Source organism: Sminthopsis crassicaudata, chromosome 3 (genome assembly GCF_048593235.1).
Source record: "Sminthopsis crassicaudata isolate SCR6 chromosome 3, ASM4859323v1, whole genome shotgun sequence".
NCBI lineage: Eukaryota > Metazoa > Chordata > Mammalia > Dasyuromorphia > Dasyuridae > Sminthopsis > Sminthopsis crassicaudata.
In genome coordinates this window covers 405,270,524-405,293,347 of record NC_133619.1, presented here as the reverse complement: position 1 = coordinate 405,293,347, position 22,824 = coordinate 405,270,524, and positions in this window count along the sequence as shown.

Below are 22,824 nucleotides of genomic sequence, written 5' to 3'. Positions count from 1 at the left end.
GGAAATCCAAATATAGTTATGGAATTTAAATTCATTTTTAAAAATTTACTGCTTAATAATGTTTTAAACCCAAGCAGAATATTTTACTTAAAATAAAATAGCCTTGGAAAGAATAAAAACTAAAGCTGAAGTAATTAACTTCTAACTATTCTTTGAGATTGATAATAGTTAATATCTCTTCTTTAGTCAGGATTTACTAATTCTTAGGGCCAGAATGGGTCAGACTAAATATCTGGGCAATATGTAGAAAAACTATATGCAGACCTGGTAATTGTGGTCTATCATTGAAAAAAAATTTTTTTTCATGTGAGAAAGGAAGCTATAAAACATGTTAAAATTCTAGCGGATTAGAGATTAGAAGGCCTAATGCTTTTCAGATATTATTTGTGCAGCACATTGTCCCTTATTGCTATTTGTGTCCCATGTTCACATCTATCAACTCTTTCATCATCAAACATTAATTAAATATCATCTAACAACATATCAGACACTGTGCTAAGTACTGGGAACAAAAAGGAAGCATTCCCTATCTTTAAGGAGTGTATATCTGAGGGAATAACAGTACATACAAATATAAGAAATGGACACCAAAAAATATATATAACATGGAAACTTCTAGAGCATATAACTAGCAAGGTAATACACTGGGCATTTTCTTCAGATCCAACAATTCCATGTGTAGAGATATATGTAGAATGATTATCATTAAAATCAAAAGACAAAGAATTATCTAAATTAGATAAAATCCTTGTGCTTTAAGAATGAACTCTAATTTTTAAAGTGCTCATTTAGCACCAGTCTCCCATCAACCTTCATGCTGCCAGCAGAGACACAAAAGTTTGAGTTCATTTTAGAATGATCTAGAGTCAGAGATTCTGCCAATACACTTTACTCTTGGCCACTCCATATAGGTGGTAGACACTGACTTAGCCCAGACAAAGTTGGGTAGCAGAGGTTGTGGAAGGAAGTAAAATTGTGCTTCTTTTTGACAAAGCCTGACTTTAGGTTAGAGATTCCCAGTGAGCAGAAATTTGATTGAAAAGGCCTCATCATTATCTATTAAAAAGCAGGGGGTGCTTATTTGGTCCTTTCAAAAAATATAGGAACACTGAAGAAATGGAATAAAAGATAATTGATAGGACTGAACCAAATCTAAAGGAAAAAAAGATTGAAATGTTGGTGAGTTCTTCCTCCAAAGTTTACTCAAAAGAGAGTCACAGGTGAGCAAATCCTAAATCCCACAATACATAAGGAGACTAAAGCCAGTTTATGGACCAATCTTTAAGGGCCCCTATCTTTAATGACAAAGTGGAAGACAGGAAAATATTTTTTAAAGTGATAAAATATTAAAGATTTTAAGAGGACACATGCTCATTAAAAGCTCAAAACACAGCAGATGAAGTAAAAATGCTCAAAGAGATTAGAAACACCTATTAACAAATATAACCATGTAAGAAAGTAAGTCAGTTTCTAATGAAATATAGAATCAAGAGTTCATGAAACAATGAGAAACTCTATAATCATCTAAAAAATTAAATAGATGAAACAAAAATTATATCCAAAAAATTAGGAATAAATGTTGTTTAACAGAGGTAAATATAAAAATTCAATGGACAATGTGCATTAAATGTTATGTTAATCTCTCTAACTAGACTGCAAATACTTTGACTGGAAACCATATTTTTTACTTTTGTTTTCTCGACCATGAAACTAATCTTATATTTGGAATACTTAAAAAAAAATTTTTCCCAATGTACATTCTTCCTCTACAAGTAAAGATTATAACTATTCAGTTTAGGTTCTTTTACTACAAAGACAAAATAAAACTAAGAGTTTCTGGCAGAAAGCTTTTGTTGTCTCATATGTCAGGAGGATGGGAGGGGAGTTAAGGTAGAATAGAAAACATCATGTACATTATTTTTTTTTAATCAGTACAATACATAAATTAAAATATAATTTGGGATAGATGACATTAACTCCACATTTTAACAGAGGGCTTTCATAAATGGCTATTATAAAAAATTTAAATCAAAATAAATAATGAGCTGGAACTAGAAATCAAATATCACATTCTACATTGTTTCTACAATTTCAGTCAGTGTCTAGAGATTTATTTTTCTTTATAGATTAACTCATAAGGAAAGTGATCTAGTTGTCTACAACTAAGATACAGGTTCAGATTTATGATAGCTGACAATCAAAGACTCAAGCTTCACTGTTGGTAAGAATTCCAATTCTTCTATTAATCACCTAGGGTGGGAACGCATTCCAGCAGAGCCTGGCCATGTGAACTTTGAAACATGAAATTAGAAGTGCAATGTCATGATTATCACCACAGGATGAAAGGTTCCTGAACTTGGACTCTTTCTGAGAATTATTTCCCTTTTCAAGTCCTTTTTTTTTTTTCCAAGGGGTTTCTGAAAACATATACAGTAACATCAAGAGATTATAAAGGATGAATCATTTATTACAAAGAAATGAGAATAACACAAAAGTTAATATCTCTCAGATAATTGAGTATTGCTTAGAACTTTCCAATCAATCTAGAATTCTTTGATTTACCAATATGTAGCTATCAAGTTAATTCCTTTGAACTTCTTTTTGTGTATGAAAAGAATTCATATCATGTAAGGATTCAAAGTATTGAAATTTTATTTATTTTATAGAATTCTTTGATTTCCGAGGCTCACCACTGCACTGACAATCCTTGTGAACACTCCTTAGACTTCCCAATGACAGCAATGTTCATTATTTAATCTAGAAGGTTGAAATGTATCCTTACTAAATTATTTGTCTTTGAGGGTGGGGCAGGGAAATTGTAGAATTATATTCCCCATTTTCATCTAACCACACCCATTCCTGGTGCTGACTTTAGCTTATCAAAGTTCAATTGCTTCATTTATGAGTTTTTCTAGAACTTTTTTTTTTAAACAACAGGGAAAGTGACATGTATTTTTCCCAATCTCAAATTTCTGAAAATAGCAAATGGCTTTCCTCCAGGGTTAAGAAGAGTGTAATGAGTTGAACTCATAAAGACAAAGGACTTTTCTTCTACCCCCCTCAATTATCTTCTCCACCTTCTATTCAAAAGCTTAATAACAAGACCATACTTAGACAACCTATTTCCTTTGAGACTACCCCCACCTCTGTGCTTTGAGAAAATGCTTTCTTTTCAGATGCATATATATCATCTATTATTATTAATTCCCTTCCTCAATCCCACCTGCAAATGTGTGTTTGTGGGGGGGAGTGGAAGACAGGGGTATTTGGAAAAAAAAATAAAAAGAAAATGTCATGTTTTCCTAATGGGATATCTTTATTTTTTGAGTAATTTTTCAAAATAACTACCCCCCTCCAAGTCTCTCTGAAAATGTATGGAGTCATGGCAAATGAGGCTAAATCCATCCACTATTCTCCCTGTACACTATCATTCACCACTAGTCATAGGAAGTAGCATAAACAAGGGATTGATGGAAAAGTATATGAACACATTGCTTTGCCCTAGAGCTTATTACCAACATATTGACTTCCTGCTGTTTTTAACATAAGCAAATCTTAGTTGCTAGATAGACCTGTCCAGAGTAAACTCAGGACTTGCTCTTCAGAAGTAATATTATTTCATCCTATAAGAGATGTATTCTTTTATCTCTTCTCAATTCCAAAGAATACAAAGAAAAACACCACAGAATTGACCCACTTCTAAAGTCTTCATGTATCTTAATTGTTCAGCATGAAACAAGCCTAATCTATCAGAAACTCTCCTAACACAAATTTTAGATTTTCTATAGAGTCCCTTCAAAAAGAAGGTTTTTTCCTTCTCTCTAATTTTCTTGGCAATTCCTAGGTAAAGTTACATGGCTGACAGGTAGGCTCCATTAATTTTTAAGATGGTGCTTAAAGTGAGAGGTATAGTGATATAAGGAGGGGAAAGAGAATAAGCATATTAAGCACTCACCATTATACCAGACCCTGTGCTAAGTGCTTTGCAATTATTCTGCCAGGCACAAAATCCTCTTCATTCACACCTCTTCTATCAATATTACAATAAAATATTTTTGTCAAGAGATGGAACCAAAATGACAGAATAAAGGCAGGAACGGATGCATCTTCTTTCCAAAAACTACTCCAACATTCTTAAAATAATGACTCTAAACAAATTTTAGAGCATCAGCACACCGCAAGAGACAGAGTAGAACATTTATCAGCCAAAATCAACTTATAAGGTCAGCAGAAAAGGTCTCTGACAGTAGATTGAGAGTCCAGTGTGCAGTCTCAGTGCAAGCTGCACCTATGTAGTCTAAGCCCAAGTGTAGGCCTTAGCTTCAGCAAGGCTGGACTTCTGAATCAGCTGCAGTGCTAGAGGCTTCTGGACTTCTCAGGGACATCAGGGAGGACTTGGAAGGTGAATGATGAGAGTTTGTGGCACGGGGTAGGAGTCCTGAGTGCAATCCCAGTGCAGACTATGCTGACATAGTCTTGACCTTAACCCTAGCCTCCTCATCAGCAAAGCAAGACTCTGTTGTCTTAGCACACTAGATCTTATAGCTACAGTGGAACAGATACCCTCCTAACTCTTTCAAAGTAGAAAAGAGGGTTTGTGTCAAGTACCTAAAAGATCTCTAAAAAAAAAGCTGCATGAAATCCCTGGAGCTTGGGACAGTGCATCCTCCATCCTGCAAACAGAGACCTACTTTAACACAGAATTAAAAGCCTAGTAGACTAAGAAAATAAACACACAACAGAAAAGTTTCTGACCATTGAAAGTTATTATTGTGACAAGGAAGATCAAAACACATACTCAAAAGATGATAATAAAATCAAAGCTATATCCAAAAGCCTCCAAGAAAAAATTTAAAATGAGCTTGGGTCATGGAAGAACTCAAAAGGGAGGCTGAAAATCAAGTAAGAGAGATATAGGAAAAATTGGGGAAAGAATTGAGAATAGTATAAAAGGAAATACAAAAAGCTAATGAAGAGAAGAATACCTTAAAAAACAAGATTGGCCAATTGGGGGGAAAGGTACAAAAGCTTATTGAGAAAAATAATACCTTAAAAAATTAGAATTGAGCAAATGGAAGCTAATGACTTTTTTAAACCCATCTCTCAAAGCTCTTTTATTTTTATTTAATTTTTATTTTTTTTAATTATACCTTTTTATTTACAAGGTATATGCATGGGTAATTTTATAGCACTGACAATTGCCAAGCTTTTTGTTCCAATTTTTCCCCTTCCTTCCCCTCACCGCCCTCACTGCAGATTGACCAATACATGTTACATATGTTAAAATATAAATTAAATACAATGTATGTATTGTCCAAACAGTTATTTTGTGGTACAAAAAGAATCAGACTTTAAAATAGTGTACAATTAGCCTGTGAAGGAAATTAAAAATGCAGGAAGACAAAAAAAGGGGTATTGGGAATTTTATGTAGTGGTTCATAGTCATCTCCCAGAGTTCTTTTGCTGAGTGTAGCTGTTTCAGTTCATTACTGCTCTATTAGAACTGATTTGGTTCATCTCATTGTTGAAGATGGCCACGTCCATCAGAATTGATCATCATATAGTATTGTTGTTGAAGGATATAATGATCTCCTGGTCCTGCTCATTTCACTCAGCATCAGTTCATGTAAATCTCTCCAGGCCTTTCTGAAATCATCCTGCTGGTCATTTCTTACAGCACAATAATATACCTTAATAATATTCAAATACCACAATTTATTCAGCCATTCTCCAACTGATGGGTGCATCCACTCAGTTTCCAGTTTCTGGCCACTATAAAGAGGGCTGCCACAAACATTCTTGCACAAAAAAGTCCCTTTCCATTCTTTAAGATCTCTTTGGGATAAAAGCCCAGTAGTAATGCTGATGGGTCAAAGGGTATACACAGTTTGATAACTTTTTTGAGAATAGTTCCAAATTGCTCTCCAGAATGGTTGGATGTATTCACAATTCCACCAACAATGCATCAGTGTCCCTGTTTTCCCACATCCCCTCCTACATTCTTCATCATCTTTCCCTGTCATTCTAGCCAATCTGACAGGTATATAGTGGTATCTCAGAGTTGTCTTAATTTGCATTTCTCTGATTAATAATGACTTGGAGCATCTTTTTATATGGCTACAAATAGCTTCAATTTCTTCATCTGAGAATTGTCTGCTCATATCCTTTGACCATTTATCAATTGGAGAATGGTTTGATTTATTATAAATTTGAGTCAATTCTCTATATATTTTGGAAATAAGGCCGTTATCAGAATCTTTGACTGGAAAAAATATTTTCCCAGTTTTTTGTTTTCCCTTCTAATCCTATCTGCATTAGTTTTGTTTGTACAAAAACTTTTGAATTTGATCAAAATGTTTCATTTTGTGATCAATAATTATCTCTAGTTCTTTTTTGTTCACAAATTTCTTCCTCTTCCACAGGTCTGAGAGGTAAACTATCCTATGCTTCTCTAATTTAATTATAATCTCATTCTTTATACCTAGATCATGAATCCATTTTGACCTTATCTTGGTGTACGGTGCTAAGTGTGGGTCAATGCCTAGTTTCTGCCATACTAATATCCAATTTTCCCAGCAATTTTTGTCAAACATTGAGTTCTTATCCCAAAAACCGGGGTCTTTGGGTTTGTCAAACACTAGATTATTAAAGTTATTGACTGTTTTGTCCTTTGAACCTAACCTATTCCACTGATCAACTAGTCTATTTCTTAGCCAATGTCAAATGGTTTTGGTAACTGCTGCTTATAATATAATTTTACATCTGGTACAGCTAGGCCACCTTCATTTGATTTTTTTTTTCATTAATTCCCTTGAAATTCTTGAATTTTTGTTTTTCCATATGAACTTTGTTGTTATTTTTTCCTAGGTCATTAAAATAGTTTTCTTGGGAGTCTGATTGGTATAGCACTAAATAAATAGATTAGTTTAGGTAGAATTGTCATTTTTATTATATTTGCTCACCCTATCCAGAGAATTTAATATTTTTACAATTGGTTAGATAAGACTTAATTTGTGGAAAGTGTTTTATAGTTTTGTCATAGAGTTTCTGATTTTCCCTTGGCAGATAGATTCCTAAATATTTTATACTATCAGTAGTTACTTTAAATGAAATTTTTCTTTGTAACTCTAACTGTTGGATTTTGTTGGTGATATATAAGAATGCTGATGATTTATGTGGGGTTATTTTGTATCCTGCAACTTTGCTAAAGATGTGAATTATTTCTAATAGCTATTAGTAGAATCTCTGGGATTCTCTAAATATACCATCATATCATCAGGAAAGAGTGATAATTTGATTTTCTCATTACCTACTCTAATTCCTTTAATCTCTTTCTCAACTCTTATTGCCAAAGCTAGCATTTCTAATACAATATTGAATGTTAATGGTGATAGTGGGCAACCTAGTTTCACTCCTGATCTTATTGGGAATGGTTGCAGTTTATCCCCATTATATATGATGCTTACTGATGGTTTTAAATAGATGCTACTGATTATTTTAAGGAAAAGTCCATTAATTCCTATACTCTCAAGTGTTTTAATAAGAATGGATATTGGATTTTATCAAATGCTTTTTCTGAATCTATTTAGGTGATCATATGGTTTTTGTTAATTTGATTATTAATATGGCCAATTATACTGATAATTTTCCTAATATTGAACTAGCCCTGCATTCCTGGTATAAATCCTACTTAATCATGGTGTATTATACTGGGGATGATTTTTGTAGTTTTTTGCTTATATCTTAATTAAGATTTTAGTATCAATATTCAATAGGGAGATTGGTCTATAATTTTCTTTCTGTTTTCAACCTACCTGGTTTAGATATCAGTACCATGTCTGTGTCATAAAAGGAATTTGTTAGGACTCCTTCATTCTCTATTTTTCAAATAGTTTATATAACATTGGGGCTAATTATTCTTTAAATGTTTGGTAGAATTCACATGTCAATCCATTCTGGTCCTGGGAATTTTTTCTTAAGAGAATTAATAGGCTATTACTTTTTTTGTGTTAGGATTACTAAGTGAGAACTGAGGTTGTCTGGATAGTTACAAGGTGAGAACTCAGGTTGACTTGATAGAGGGGGCAAGCTCATTGGCTGGGGTGGTTCTTCCCAGAAGCCCTTGCATTATCCCACGCCCATTCTCTGGGAGGATAAAAGAGACAGCACTGGGCGCAGAGAGCAGATCGGCCTGGAGAAGGATAAGAGCTGGAGGAGATTCAGAGCCAGGATTCAAGAAGAAAGACTCTGCATTGCATCAGGCTTGACGGGGCTCTCTGCAGGAAGGGAAGTCACTTCTAAGGACAAGAGTTAACAGCAACTGCCTGGAGACAACGGTTCACTACAGGAAGAAGAATCTGTCTGAGAGATTTGAGTAGACACAGCAGATCTCTTCCCAGAGAGCGATCCAGCAGCTTCTGGAGACGACAGCACGTTACATTTGGCGTCCACACGTGGGGCAAGGACTTTTGCTTATCCTGACAAGAGGAGCTAGACCAGACCTTCGCAATTTGGCGCCCGAACAGGGACAGACACGGTCCTGATTCCAGTGGAAAAGCTTCCGATCTAGATCTCAGTTTCTCTGACCCAGAACCGTGAGTAACGAGGAAACTTTGTTAAAGATTAGTGAGCGTGCTAATAGATAAATAAGGAACTTAACTTGTTAAGGGCTAAACCAGGAATCTCTTATAGTGAAATGGGGCAAACACCTTCTGTTCAAGGAAAATGTTTAGAGAGCATTATCAAGGTTATGAAAAGCCAAGGCTTGATTATAATTTTAGAGGAGATTACTGAACTTTTAAGAACTGTGAAGGTCATATGTCCTTCTTTTTCTCTGGAAGAAGAATTGGATCCAGATGAGTGGAAATTAGTAGGAGAGCAATTAGGTGAACAGTACAATTACCTTTGTGACATTTTACCCTTTGGTTCCAGACCAAACTCAGTTTCCAAAGATACAATTCATACCTACAATTTAATCCAAATGGCTTTAAAAAATGTTATTCTAAAGGAAGAGATGAAGGAGCAAAATGGGGAAGTGTCAACTAAACTAGGTGAAAAGGATGAATCAGATAACAATGAAGTTAAGTACAATTCTGAGCAACAGCAACAGGAGCACCTCCCATCTCCTCCCTCAATTAACCCTTCAGGGGTGGAGCAAGAAGGAGGAGAGGAAGAGGCAGAAACACAAACAGAATTGCCTGTGAAGCAGCCTAAGCCTATGACAAGATTAGAAAAAGCATTGGTTAAAGCTAAGAGAGAAGGACAGGATATAAGTGATTTTATACATGCATATCCTGTGATTGAAGAGATTGACTCTGTAGGTAAAAAAAGGAGAAGATATGCACCTTTAGATTTGAATAAAATTAAGGATTTGAAAAAAGGTTGTACCCTTTATGGGGCTACATCAGCTTATGTCAAAATGTTACTAGATGGTTTGTCTTATGAAGTCCTAACCCCGAATGATTGGAAATCCATAGCAAGGACATGTCTGGAACCTGGAGAAAATTTATTATGGCTTGCGGAATTTCATGGATTATGTAAAATTCAAGTCAGATGCAATTTGGAAATAGGAGTTAACACACAATTCACTTTTGAGCACTTAGCTGGTGAAGGTCAGTATGGAGAGAATTCGGAGCAGATTAATTATACCATGACAATATATGAGCAAATTGCTAAGGCTGCAATAAAAGCTTGGGGTGTCCTTCCTGGACAGAAAGATCGTGGAGAGGCTTTCACTAAAATACAGCAAGGTCCCAATGAACCTTTTGCAGATTTTGTGGGACGTTTGCAAACTGCTGTCAAAAGAACTATTGGAGAAAATTCAGCTACAGAAATAATGACCAGACATCTGGCTAAGGAAAATGCCAATGAGATTTGCAAAAGAATTATATGGGGATTAGACAAAGATGCTCCTTTAGAGGAGATCATAAGACGCTGTGCTACAGTGGGAACAAATGCTTTTTACACCCGGACAATGATGAATGTGGAAAGACAGGATCCCTCCTGGCAAGGGCCTTCTAGAGAAACTCGGCGATGTTTTCAATGTGGAAAAATTGGGCATCTAAGAGCTCAGTGTAGATATGGAGATACAGTGAGAAGACAGAGTGAGAGAAGACCTAAAACCCCATGTCCAAAATGCAACAGAGGACTCCATTGGGCATCAGAGTGTAGATTAATTCAGGGAAATGGGATGAGGGGCCCTGGACCTGGGCCCCAGGCAAAAAAGACTTGGGGCATGATGGCAGCTGATGTTACACCCAAAGAACCTTTAGAAGGCCAGGACTCTGATTTAATCAACCAGCAGAAAAGCAATCACATGGCAGAAAGGGATTACCTGATAAGTGAGTCAAAAGGCAATCAGATTGCAAAAATGGATTACACTTGGGGAGAATACAGGCCTTTTAAACCAACATGGCTGTATCCAGTGCAAACAATTCCAATGTAATTGCCAGATGATGAGAAGAGATTTAGAAAGTGGTAAATAGAAGGTAATTAGATAGGTTAACTGCCTGGGAGAGAGGGTTTGCTTGTATTTCTTCAGCAGGAGAAGGAATCAGATGGGTGCCAACGAGTCATATTCGCCTTGTCCATCAGAGAGAGACAGAAAAAGACCTCAAAATAAAGGAGAAGATCTAAGAAACATCTGACACTGAAAGAGCATGGATAATAAGAAGACTGTTAAAGAACTTTAAAAACCAGCAGGAATCATTGGACTTCCTCACACAAGATGAGACTAATGGACAATGGACTTATGGACATTTATAAATTTTCAATTTATGATTATTTGATTATGATTATGTTATATACTTCTAGCATGTGTTATGTTACTATGTTACTATGTGCTTATGTAATTTATGTAATTATCTGTAATACTTCCCATATTGATGGATTTATGTTTCAAGGTCATGACTGTCCTATCTTCTAAATCAAAAGAAAGGGGGAGATGTTAGGATTACTAAGTGAGAACTGAGGTTGTCTGGATAGTTACAAGGTGAGAACTCAGGTTGACTTGATAGAGGGGGCAAGCTCATTGGCTGGGGTGGTTCTTCCCAGAAGCCCTTGCATTATCCCACGCCCATTCTCTGGGAGGATAAAAGAGACAGCACTGGGCGCAGAGAGCAGATCGGCCTGGAGAAGGATAAGAGCTGGAGGAGATTCAGAGCCAGGATTCAAGAAGAAAGACTCTGCATTGCATCAGGCTTGACGGGGCTCTCTGCAGGAAGGGAAGTCACTTCTAAGGACAAGAGTTAACAGCAACTGCCTGGAGACAACGGTTCACTACAGGAAGAAGAATCTGTCTGAGAGATTTGAGTAGACACAGCAGATCTCTTCCCAGAGAGCGATCCAGCAGCTTCTGGAGACGACAGCACGTTACATTTTTGAAATGAGAGTATTTAAGCAATTTATTTCCTCCTCTGTTAATCTGGGAAGCCTGTATTTTTGGAGGTAGTCATCCATTTCACTTAGATTATCAAATTTATTGGCATAAAGTTGGGCAAAGTAACTCATTATTTCTCTAATTTCCTCTTCATTGGAGGAAAGTTCTCCCTTTTCATTTTTAAGATGAATAATTTGATTTTCCTCTCTCCTTTTTCTAATCAGATTTACCAGAGGTTTATCTATTTTATTGGTTTTAGTTTTATTAGTTCAATAGATTTTTTTTACTTTTTTACTTTACTTTTTAATCTCTTTTTGATTTTAGAATTTCAAGTTTAGTATTTGATTGGGGGTTTTTAATTTGGTCTTTTTCTAGATTTTTAATTTGCAAGCCCAATTCATTGATCTTCTCTTTCTCTGTTTTATTCAAGTAAGTCTCTAAAGATATAAAATTTCCCCTTATTTCCACTTTAGCTGCATCCACAAATTTTGGTATGATGTCTCATCATTGTCATTATCTTGAGTGAAATTATTGTATCTATAATTTGTTGTGTCACCCAACCATTCTTTAAGATGAGATTATTTAGTTTCCAACTACTTTTTGGTCTATTTACCCCTAACTTTTTGTTGAATGTAGTTTTTATTGCATCATTATCTGAAAAGAAAGCATTTACTATTTCTACCTTCTTGCATTTAATTTTGAGGTCTTTATGTCCTAATATATGGTCAATTTTTGTATAGCTTCCATGAACTGCTGAGAAGAAAGTATATTCCTTTCTGTCACCAGTCTTCTCCAAAGATCTATTATACCTAATTTTTCTAATGTTCTATTTACCTCTTTAATTTCTTTCTTATTTGTTTTGTGGTTGGATTTATCTGAGATTTCAAGGTGGTGATCTCCCACTATTATAGTTTTGCTATCTGTTTCTTCTTGCAGCAATCTTAACTTCTCCTTTAGGAAGTTACATGCTATACCACTTGGTGCATATATGTTTAGCATTGATATTGCTTCATTGTCTATGCTACTCTTTAGCAGGATATAGTTTCCTTCTTATCTCTTTTAATTAGATCAATTTTTGCTTTTGCTTGGTCTGAGATAAAGATGGTTACCCCTGTTTTGTTTTGTGTTTTTTTTACTTCACCTGAAGCATAGTAGGTTCTGCTCCAGCCTTTTACCTTTACTCTGTGCTTTAAATGTATTTCCTGTAAACAGCATATTGTAGGGTTCTGACTTTTGATCCAGTCTCCTATCTAGATCAAATAGGAGAGAGTTCATCCCATTCACATTTTTGGTTAAAGTTACTAATTCTTTATTTCCTGCCATCTTATCACCCCCAGATTATGCTTTTCTTTTTCTTGCCCCCCCAACCCTCTTTCCCAGTATTAAACTTATAGGCTCCACTTGTTTCACGCTGCTCACCCTCTTTAGTATTTCTCCCTCCCCCTTTGAATCTCTTCCCCTTTCTTATACTCTTCCCTTATTACTCTTTTCCTTTTCCCTTTTCCTCTCCCCCTTTTTAATGAGGTGAGAGAAAATTCTCTGTAAAACAAATAAGTGAATTATTTTCTCTTTGAGCCAGCTCTGATGAGAGGAAGATTCAAACAATGTTCCTTCCTCTACATAAATCCCCTCAAATATGATAGGTTTCCTTTGCCTCTTCATGGGATGTACTTTCCTTCTTTTTATCCCCCCTTTCCCCTTTTTTCTGATACTATCCTCTTTCCATTTCTACTTCCCTTTTTTTTGTTATATCAGTAAAATCAAATTATACATGTAGTCTTTATGTATATCCACAACAGAAATACAGTTCTCAAGACTTCCTTTTACCTTTTTCTGCTTCTCTTGAGTCCTATAGTTGGAGATCAAATTTTTTGTTTAGATCTATTTTTTGCCTTAGAAACTATTGGAATTCATCTATTTCATTAAATGTCCATCTTCTTCCATGGAAGAAAATGCTCAGCTTAGCTGGGTAGTTTATTCTTGGCTGCCTTCTCAGTTCTTTTGCCTTTTGGAATATCACATTCCAGGCCCTTTGATCCTTTTAATGTGGAGGCAGCCAGATCTTGAATCCTTATTGTGGCTCCTCAGTATCTGAATTGTTTTTTTCTGGCTGCTTTTAATATTTTTTCTTTAGTCTGAAAGTTCTGAAATTTAGCCACAATATTCTGTGTAGTTTTTTTTTTTTTTGTTTTTGTTTTTGTTTTTGTTTTTTTTAAGGGTCTTTTTCAGGTGTTCGATGAATTCTTTCAATGTCTATTTTACCTTCTGATTCTATTACATCTGGGCAGTTCTCTTTGATGATTTCCTGTAAAATAGTATCTAGGCTCTTTTTTTTTCATCATAATTTTCGGGAAGTCCAATAATCCTCAGATTATCTCTCCTAGATCTATTTTCCAGGTCTGTTGTTTTTTCAAGAAGATATTTAATATTTTTCTCTAATTTTTCATTTTTTTTGGTTTTGCTTGACTGATTCTTGGTGTCTCAATGAATCATTCATTTCTATTTGTTCAGTTCTGATTTTTAATGAGTTTTTTTCTTCATTAGCTTTTTTTTATTTTTTTTTTTTTGTATATGTCCAATTGATTTTTTTAAATGAGTTGTTTTGCTCTATGGATTTTTTTCCATTTCACTAACTTTATTTTTTTCAATTCACAAATCCTACTTTCTTAGGAATCCTTTATCTTTTCCAATTCACAAATTCTGTTTCTCTGCACTTCCTAGGAATTCTTTCTTTTCCAATTCACCTTTCAAGAAGTTGTTACTCTCTTGCATAGCTTCTCTTTCCTTTCCCCATTTTTCTTCTAGCTCTCTTTTGAGGTTTTTGATAGTCTCTTCTAGGAGAGCATTATTTGGGGTATTGTCTGGAGGGTTTTTGCTATTAGTCTCCTCAGGGTTGAGAACCTGCTCTCTTTCTGTATAGAAGCTATGGATTGTCCTTTTGATTTTTTTACTCATTTTAAAAGCCTGTAGTGTCTGCCTTCAGGGTAAGGAGGTTACCAGCTTCCTCTGCAAAGCAGGGATGAATGCCAACCAGCTACAAAGAATAGTGAGGTAAGGGAGTACACTGGGAAAGAATTCCCCACCAGAAGTGGTTTAAACCACTGAGCTGCAGAAATGCCCATTGAAAAACCCTGCTGTTCACATTAGCATCTTCCCTGGGGCTAGCGACTGGGCAGTGAAAGTGTCACTGCCCCAAGCCAAAGCCCACTGTGGGGCTGTGGGTATTAGCAGCTGACCAGCAAATAGCCCTGCACACCAGAAGTGGCTCTGCCCCAGAAGCACAGTGGAGCTGCGGAAGTTCTATTGCCCCAGGCCAAATCCCCCACTATGCAGATTAGAGGCTTCCCCAGGCTATGCCCACCTGCCATGCAAATTTGCAGCTGTCCAGAGGAATAGCCCCATACTGCAAAATGGGGCCTTAAAGCTGTGCTGTGATCTGTGCTGCATCACTTTTGGTTTTGGGTGGCTATAGCCAAGTCCTGTTATGTTGTGGTGTTTTTTAGAGTATCTTCTGTCTTTGGTGCTAATTTCTCTGCTAGTCTGCTGCTTTACAAACAAGCCAGAGCAATCAGCCTATGCTAGAGCTGTCTCTGTACTTTTTCTAATCACAAAGGCCAATCCCTCTCCTGGTTTGCTATGTTTGCCAGCCTCTCCCACCTCCCTGTTTGCACTGATCTACTCTGTACCCTCAGGACAAACCTTTTCTAATGTGCTTCCAGATTATCTTTGGCTGGTGAATCGTGCTTCTAGTTTTAGTGAATTTTGCCAGTCAAGCTCTACTTTTGAAGCTGAATATAATTATTGGTCATGAAGTATGAGAGGAGGTTAAAAAGTTGTGTGTGCCTTCTCCACCATCTTGGTTCTGCCCCTGGAAGCTAATGACTTTATGATAAATTAATATACAATAAAACAAAGCCAAAAATGATAAAAACAGGGGGGGGAACTAAAATATCCCACTGGAAAACCAACTGACCTGGAAAATAGATCCAGGAAAAATAACTTTAAAATTATTGGTTTACCTGAAAGTCATAATCAAAAAAGAACCTACATATTATCTTTCAAGAAATTATCAAGGGAACCAGTTCTGATATTCTAGATACAAAAGATAAAGTAGAAATTGAAAGAATCCACTGATCACCTCCTGAAAAAGATCCTAAAATTAAAACTCCCAGGAATAGTATAGCTCAATCCTAGAACTCCCAAGTCAAGGAGAAAATTTTTCAAGCAACCAGAAAGAACCAATTCAAGTGTTAATAGAGCCAGTTAACATAAGATTTAGTATCTTCTACATTAAAGGACTGGAGGGGTTGGAATATGATATTCAGGAGAGTAATGGAACTAGGATTGCAACCACAAATCACCTACCTGGTAAAAGTGAATATAATCCTTCAGAGGAAAAGCTGGTCATTTCGTAAAGTACAGGATTTTCAAGCATTTGTGATGAAAAGATCTGTACTGACTGGAAAATCTGATTTTTAAATACCATATTCAGGAGAAGATTTAGGAAGTAATTAAGAAACAGATATTATAAGGGACTTAATCTTTACATTCTTACACAGAAGGATATTTGTAACTCATTAGAAATTTTTCATTATTATGGAAGATAGAAAGAATATATATAGACAGAGAGCACAGGCATACGAATATCAAGGAAAATATCTTTTTTAATGAAAAAAATTAAGGGGTGAGAATGTGGGAGAAAGGAAAAGGCAAAAGGTGGAATAGTGCAAATTATCTGTCATAAAAAAGAAGCAAGAAAAAGTTTTTACAGAGGAGGAGAAGAGAGGGAGGAGAGAAGGGTTGAGTAAATATTACTCTCAACAGAATTAGCTTAAAGAAAAAATGGCTTACATATTCATTATGTTTAAAGTAATCTCTCTTACCCTGCAGGAAAATAGGAAGGAAACAGGTTAAAGGAAGAGGAAAGGTTGATAAAAGAGAGAGAATATCTGGGTAGGGAGTGGTCAAAACACTTGAGGAGGGACAGGGAATAAATGGGAAGAAATACAGTGAGCAATAGTCATTGTAAAAATAATTTTGAAGCAAGATTGTATGATAAGACCTTACTTCTCAAACACAGAGGAAACTCAGTTAAATTTTAAAAAATAATAAGAGATATGCTCCAATTGATAAATGATCAAAACATGTGATCTGTGCCCAAAAGGCTATAAATTAATGGATGATCCTTTGATGAACAACATTACTATAAGTCATGAATACCAAAAGAGATTTTTTTAAAAAGAAAAATTACTTATATGTATAAAAATATCCATAGAAACTATATTTTCAGGGCAAAAAATGGAAATTGAGAGAATGCCTATCAATTAGGGAATGACTCAATAAATTGTGGTATGTGTTTGTGATAGAATATTATTGTTCTATGGGAAATGATGAGCAGGATGCTCTCAGAAAAAGAAAAAAAAAACCTTGAAAGTCCTCCATGAACTCAAATAAAGTGAAATGCACTGTATATAAAGTAATAGCCATATTCTGGGATGACCAGCTATAAATGATATTCTCAAAAAATATAATGATGTATGACTACTCTGAAGGAGTTATGATGAAAAAATCCTATCCAGAAAAGGAACTAAATAGAGTCAGAAGACTTGTGCTCAAGTCCTATGTCTAAGACATACTGACAGTATAACTATAGTTAAGTCTTATTATCTGTTGGAAACACTTCAAGAATATAAATTAGAGAATTACCCCATTGAGATTTGCCTGCACCATTGAAATTATAGGTCCATACCATTCCTTTCTTCTTCAAATTCATTTTGTATGGATGGATGGATTGATAGATAAAGATATAGATAGATAGATAGATAGATAAAGATATAGATAGATAGATAGATAGATAGATAGATAATGCACATACATATATGTGTATATATAGATATACATAATATTTTTAAACTTTTGCAATGATGACTTACTATTATTTGCATATTTAATGGTATCTATATAAACGACTCAATGTACAGCCTTATGAACATTAGTGAGATGAGATAAGCAAATTAGAACTCTACTGGAATAAAGACATGGTTTTTAAGCAAGGTTGGTTGGTTTGTTTCCAGTTATATATGATTCTCTGCATCCAATTTAATATTTGTTTGACATAAAGACTGGAATAATTTGTTATTTCTTTCTCTAGCTCATTTTACAAATGAGGAAACTGAGGTGACCAGGATTAAGTGACTTGTTCAGAGTCCTACAACTAGTATGTGTCTCAGATTGGGTTTGAATTTATGAAAATGGGAGAGGATTCTGGGAACATAGCAAAGTAAGTTGGTAAATTTCTATCTCTCCCATTTCCCCCACAAATAGAGCAAATTTGATTTTCAGGACTAACATGGACTGATGAAAAATCAAGAAGACTTGGGGCATAACAGAGAAGAAAGACCTCAGGCTGGGGATTAAGTGCAAACACTTCTGGGCTATCTCCACAGAAACAACAAGTAAAGATCCTTTGAGCTAACTAGGTGTGGTTAGAGCATCAGCAGCAAAGACAGAGATCTCTGAACTGTTTATGGATTCCAGGTTTGAGTAGAAAAGACTGAGAAAATTTCAGCTGATTGGGAACCAGCTGTGCTGCTGAGACACAACCTTGGTTGAGGAGGAACCAGTATTTGGTGAGTACAGAAGCAGCAAGGCAGGGACACTGCTAGTTGGGGTACTTGTAGGAGGGTAGAGTTCTTGTTTTGGTATTCCTGGTCAGAGTAAAGAGCTAAAGGAAAGCTTAAGTGGAAAGTAGAAATAGAAAAAAAAAAAAATCCATAGATCACTCCCTCAAAGAGATCTTTTGGGGAAAACACACAAGAAACAAGGGGAAAAAAAAAACAACAATTCAAATAAGCTGGAGCCTCAATGAGAATTACACAAGATTTATCAGCAGCTATAATAAAAGACCACAGGTCATGGAATCATATATACCAACACTCAGAAGAACTAGGCCTAGAGCCAAAAGTATCAAATACAGCAAAATTAACTATAATTTTTAACAAGAAAAAATGGACATTCAATGAACTTGCAGATTTTCAGCACTTTCTATCGACCAAACTTGAACTTAACATAAAATTTAACATATGAGAGCCAATATGAAAGATCAGTTTTAAGGAACTTACCATGGACAAACTGTTTAAACATGAACAAATTATTTATGTATATATATATATATATATATATATATATATATATGTATATATATATATATATATATATATATATATGTGTGTGTGTGTGTGTATGTGTGTGTATTTTATGTATTTAAGATTCATATCAATAATGGGGTAGTTCAAAAGAAAGATTGGTAGAGTTAAGATAAAAATAGTAATCATGTTATACAAATAAGGTGCAGAAGGATAATAGACACAGAGGCATTAGAGGGGAATACAGGGCTCATAGTTCTGAAAACTTATTCACATCAGGAATGTGTTCAATAGGTAACATTTTAGATAGATAGATAGATAGATAGATAGATAGATAGATAGATAGATATCAGGGAGAGTATAGCACCTTCCAGAATCTATAAAGAAATAATGGGGGGAGGCAGATAGGGAATCAAGGAGTTAGAGAACATGACAAATAAGGAATCCTTGGATGGGGGGAGGTTAAGTAATAGCAAGACAAGTTATGAAACAGATTTTAAAGAATCAGTAGAGATAGGGAAGACGTGTGTTATGTGGGATAAGTGTAGGTGTGTGTGTACGTAAGTATATATTTACATATGTATACATAAATATATCTTTTTGTAACTAGCTTGCTTGGGGGTGGTGGGTGGATAAAAGAGGGAAAAAAGAATAAAGTAAGTAAGGTATGCAGATAGAACCAAAGAACAATTTACAAGGAAGAAAAGAAGAAATGCACAATCATGAATATAATTTCTTCAACTAATATATATATATATATACATATACATATACATATACTTTCTTGATCTGGTCATTTGTTGTTATGTATTTTGAATCCTCCCTGATGTTCTGTTAGGGTTCTTGCAGATTTTATGGGCCAGAAATTGAGACAAGGTAATGTGCTTAGTTAATACCTTTAAAAGGAGTTTATACCTTTAAACTTGTGAAAGGAGTTTATACCTTTAAAGGAGTTAACACCTTTAAAAGAGTTTGCTCATTGGTTATGTAAGGAGTTCCCACAAGCCCATGAAGTACCCACATTAAAATCCAATTCACTTGCATATCATTCCTTCCTTCCTCCCTCCCTCCCAACCCCCTCCTTCCTTTCTTTCCTCTTTTCCTTTCCTTCCTCTGTCTACATAGGGTATCATACTCTTAACTACAGATGCTATTAAAATGATTTTTTTTTCTTTTTCTTTTGCACTTTTGAACCCTCCCAAGGTATTTTGGGGTTTACTGCTCATGGACTTCTGGGACATTTACAACTAGGATTGTCTTCTGGGAAACCCACAATCCCACACTCTTGGAAGCAGAGTCTAATTCATTCCCACATCTACCTTCATGCTGTTTGGAGGCTTTGGATTCAGAGGGAGCTAGAGACTGAAGCTAGCTGGAGACATTCTGACAGGAAAAGATTCAAGACTTTGAAGGACACAATATAGGATCTGGACTTTAACTCCTGGCTGCATTTTGGGATTATTGAACAGGAACTAAACCCAAGGCTGCCTCTCCAGAAGCTCCCCAAGAAATCTTACCCTAAGAGAACAATTCTACAATCTAGAGACAAGAGAACATTACATTTTGGTGCCCAACGTGGGGCAAGGACTTTTGCTTATCCTGACTCTGGCTGATTCTGAGCCCTTCAGGGAGCTAGCCCAGACTTTACAATGTTCTGCTGGGTACATGAAAATATTCTCTTTTCTTTTGCTTTATTTTGCTTTTTAATTCCTTTTCTGTTTTTCCTTTTCTTGCTCTGTTTTTCAAATGAAATAATTTTTTTTTAAAAAAAATTTATGAAAATGAGTCTTCCTGACTACAATTTCAATACTCTATCTATTGTGCTGCCCCAGAATAGGGGCAATAGTATAAGAATTATGTCCAATAAAATGTCTTTGGTATTAACTGTACATGATCAGTAAAACTATCTGATAAAGAGATGTGCAAGCACAGCGACCTATGTGGTCTCTGTCTTTTCACAATTAGCAGCTTCATTCTAGTTGCATATTCCTAAGAGCAACACAAATTAAAATAAAATTAAAATGTTTATAATTAAGAAACAAATCCTCTTTCAATCCTTATTATGGCACAAAGGTATCTCAAAATTTTTGAGAATAATGTTAGTGGAATGTAAAGGAGAGTAGATTCTTTCAAGCAGGAAATTCTTCAAGAGTACTCAGCCACCAGTCATTTATGTTAGATGAAGTTTAGCTGAAAAATGATCCAAGATTGGAATCAAAATGTCCTCTGCAACCAGTCACATGAACTTCAGCAACATATCAACAAAGATGATTCAAATAAACATGTGACTAGTGAAGGTATTTCTAGAAAAGAAAAGATTTGTGTCATTTAGGATCAGTTATTCACTACTAAAAATTGCAAAATAGTTTATATTTTGGGGGGAGTCCAGACGTCATGATCAAGAAACAAAAGCTCGTTATCTTTCATGGATTGACAGGGGACACATTTTTGCAATATAAATAGAGACTTCAAAATATTCTAAAGAACTCAACATTATTTTAAATTAAATTAAGGCCCACAATTGTCTGGATACAACTTGACTTTAGAACAAAAAAGCTTTTAGAAGGTAGAAACCTAGGGGGAGAATTCTAAAGAATGTGAAGAAGTTGAATTTCATTAAATCCTTTGTCTTCCTGTGTGCTATTAGAGTTATATTAAGGGTGATTTCACTTGGAGTCTGAGCTTACATCCTAATCAGTTTATTCAACAATGGAAAAGCAATTATTTTATCCATCTGTGCAATAGTAAGATTGTCAAGATTGACATGATCCTGCCTCTGCAAAGATAGATGCACTTGCTGGTCATGAGGTAGATAGATGAGATAGAGATAGATGCACTTGCTGGTCATGGGACAATTTATGAATGGACTATATAGATAAAGACATAAGTATCCATATTTTCATATAAATACAAGCAAATAACTAGAGAAGCAAGGAATTAAAGATCAATAAAAGGATAATACTTTCATTATGATTCAGATAAAAGGTTTTTTTTTTTTTAAATAACCTAGTAATAACAATGTTCAATTACTTTATATCTTTAGTTATTCTGTTAAATTTTAAAACTATTGTCATTTTTACTTCCATTTTGAGAAAGAAACGGGGGGGGGATGTCTCTCTCCTGTGATTACAATTAGTTTTTCATACTGTCCTTGCCTTCTCTACATTCATTTTCTTGAGAAACCTAAAGGATAATGGAGACTCAAGAATCTAAAAAATTAGGGTGGCTGGTGGAAGAAAAGCCACAGTGTCTCCAGCCCAGGATGACTCTGGCAGTTTAATGAGATGCAGCCTCTAAAAAAGATATGGAAGTTGAAGGGAGCTTTCTAACTCCAAATCAGACAGAGATTTGAGTCAAAGATGTTGTTCTGATAGGCAAGAGAATGTAGATTCAAAGATGGATTAAGTCAAGTCAAATCAACAAGCATTTGCTAAGTGCCTAATCTGTGCCAAGCATTGTAAAAAAGTCTTGGGAAACTTATAACTTAAAAAATTCAATATTAGAAACAAGGGGAGGAAAATATAAACAATTCAAATTACTTTAAATATGAATGGATTAAATAACCAAAAGAAAAGAAAAGGAAGAGAGTGTCATGTTAGGTAAGAAAAACAAAACCTTAAAATCTGTTGCTTATAAGAAACATATTTAAAAAACAAAGACATATACAAAATAAAACTGAGGGAATAGAAAAAAAAATTAATTATATATCAAGTGAATCTAAAACCATGGGAGTTGCAATCCTACTATCTGACAAAGAAAAAAAATTAAAAATTAAAAGATATAAACAAGGAAACTATATTATGCTGCAAGAAACCCCTAAGAAGAAAATAGTATAAATAATATGATATAACTTTATTAATTTATATGCTTCAAAAGGTTTAGCATTCAAATTTATAAAGGAAACATTAACTGGATTATAATATCCCATCCTCAGTTTTGAATATGTTTAAGGAAAAGACAAACAAAAGGGAAAATATGGAATAGAACAAATTACTGAAGAAACTAGAGTTAAAAGACATATAGAATCTTGTAAGTGAGCCTGAAAAATTATATATATATATATATATATACAAATTATATATATAATATTGCATAGAATTTTTACAAAAATTGGCCAAGCAGTAGGGTAGAGAGATATCATAAATAAATGTTAAAAGGTAGAAATAATAACTATATCATTTACAGATTATAACACAATAAACATAATCATTGCTTCAAGGAACACAAACAAAAGACCCAGGTAAAAATGAAAATTCAAGAATGAAATCCTAAATAAAGAGTGATCCAAACACAAATCATAGA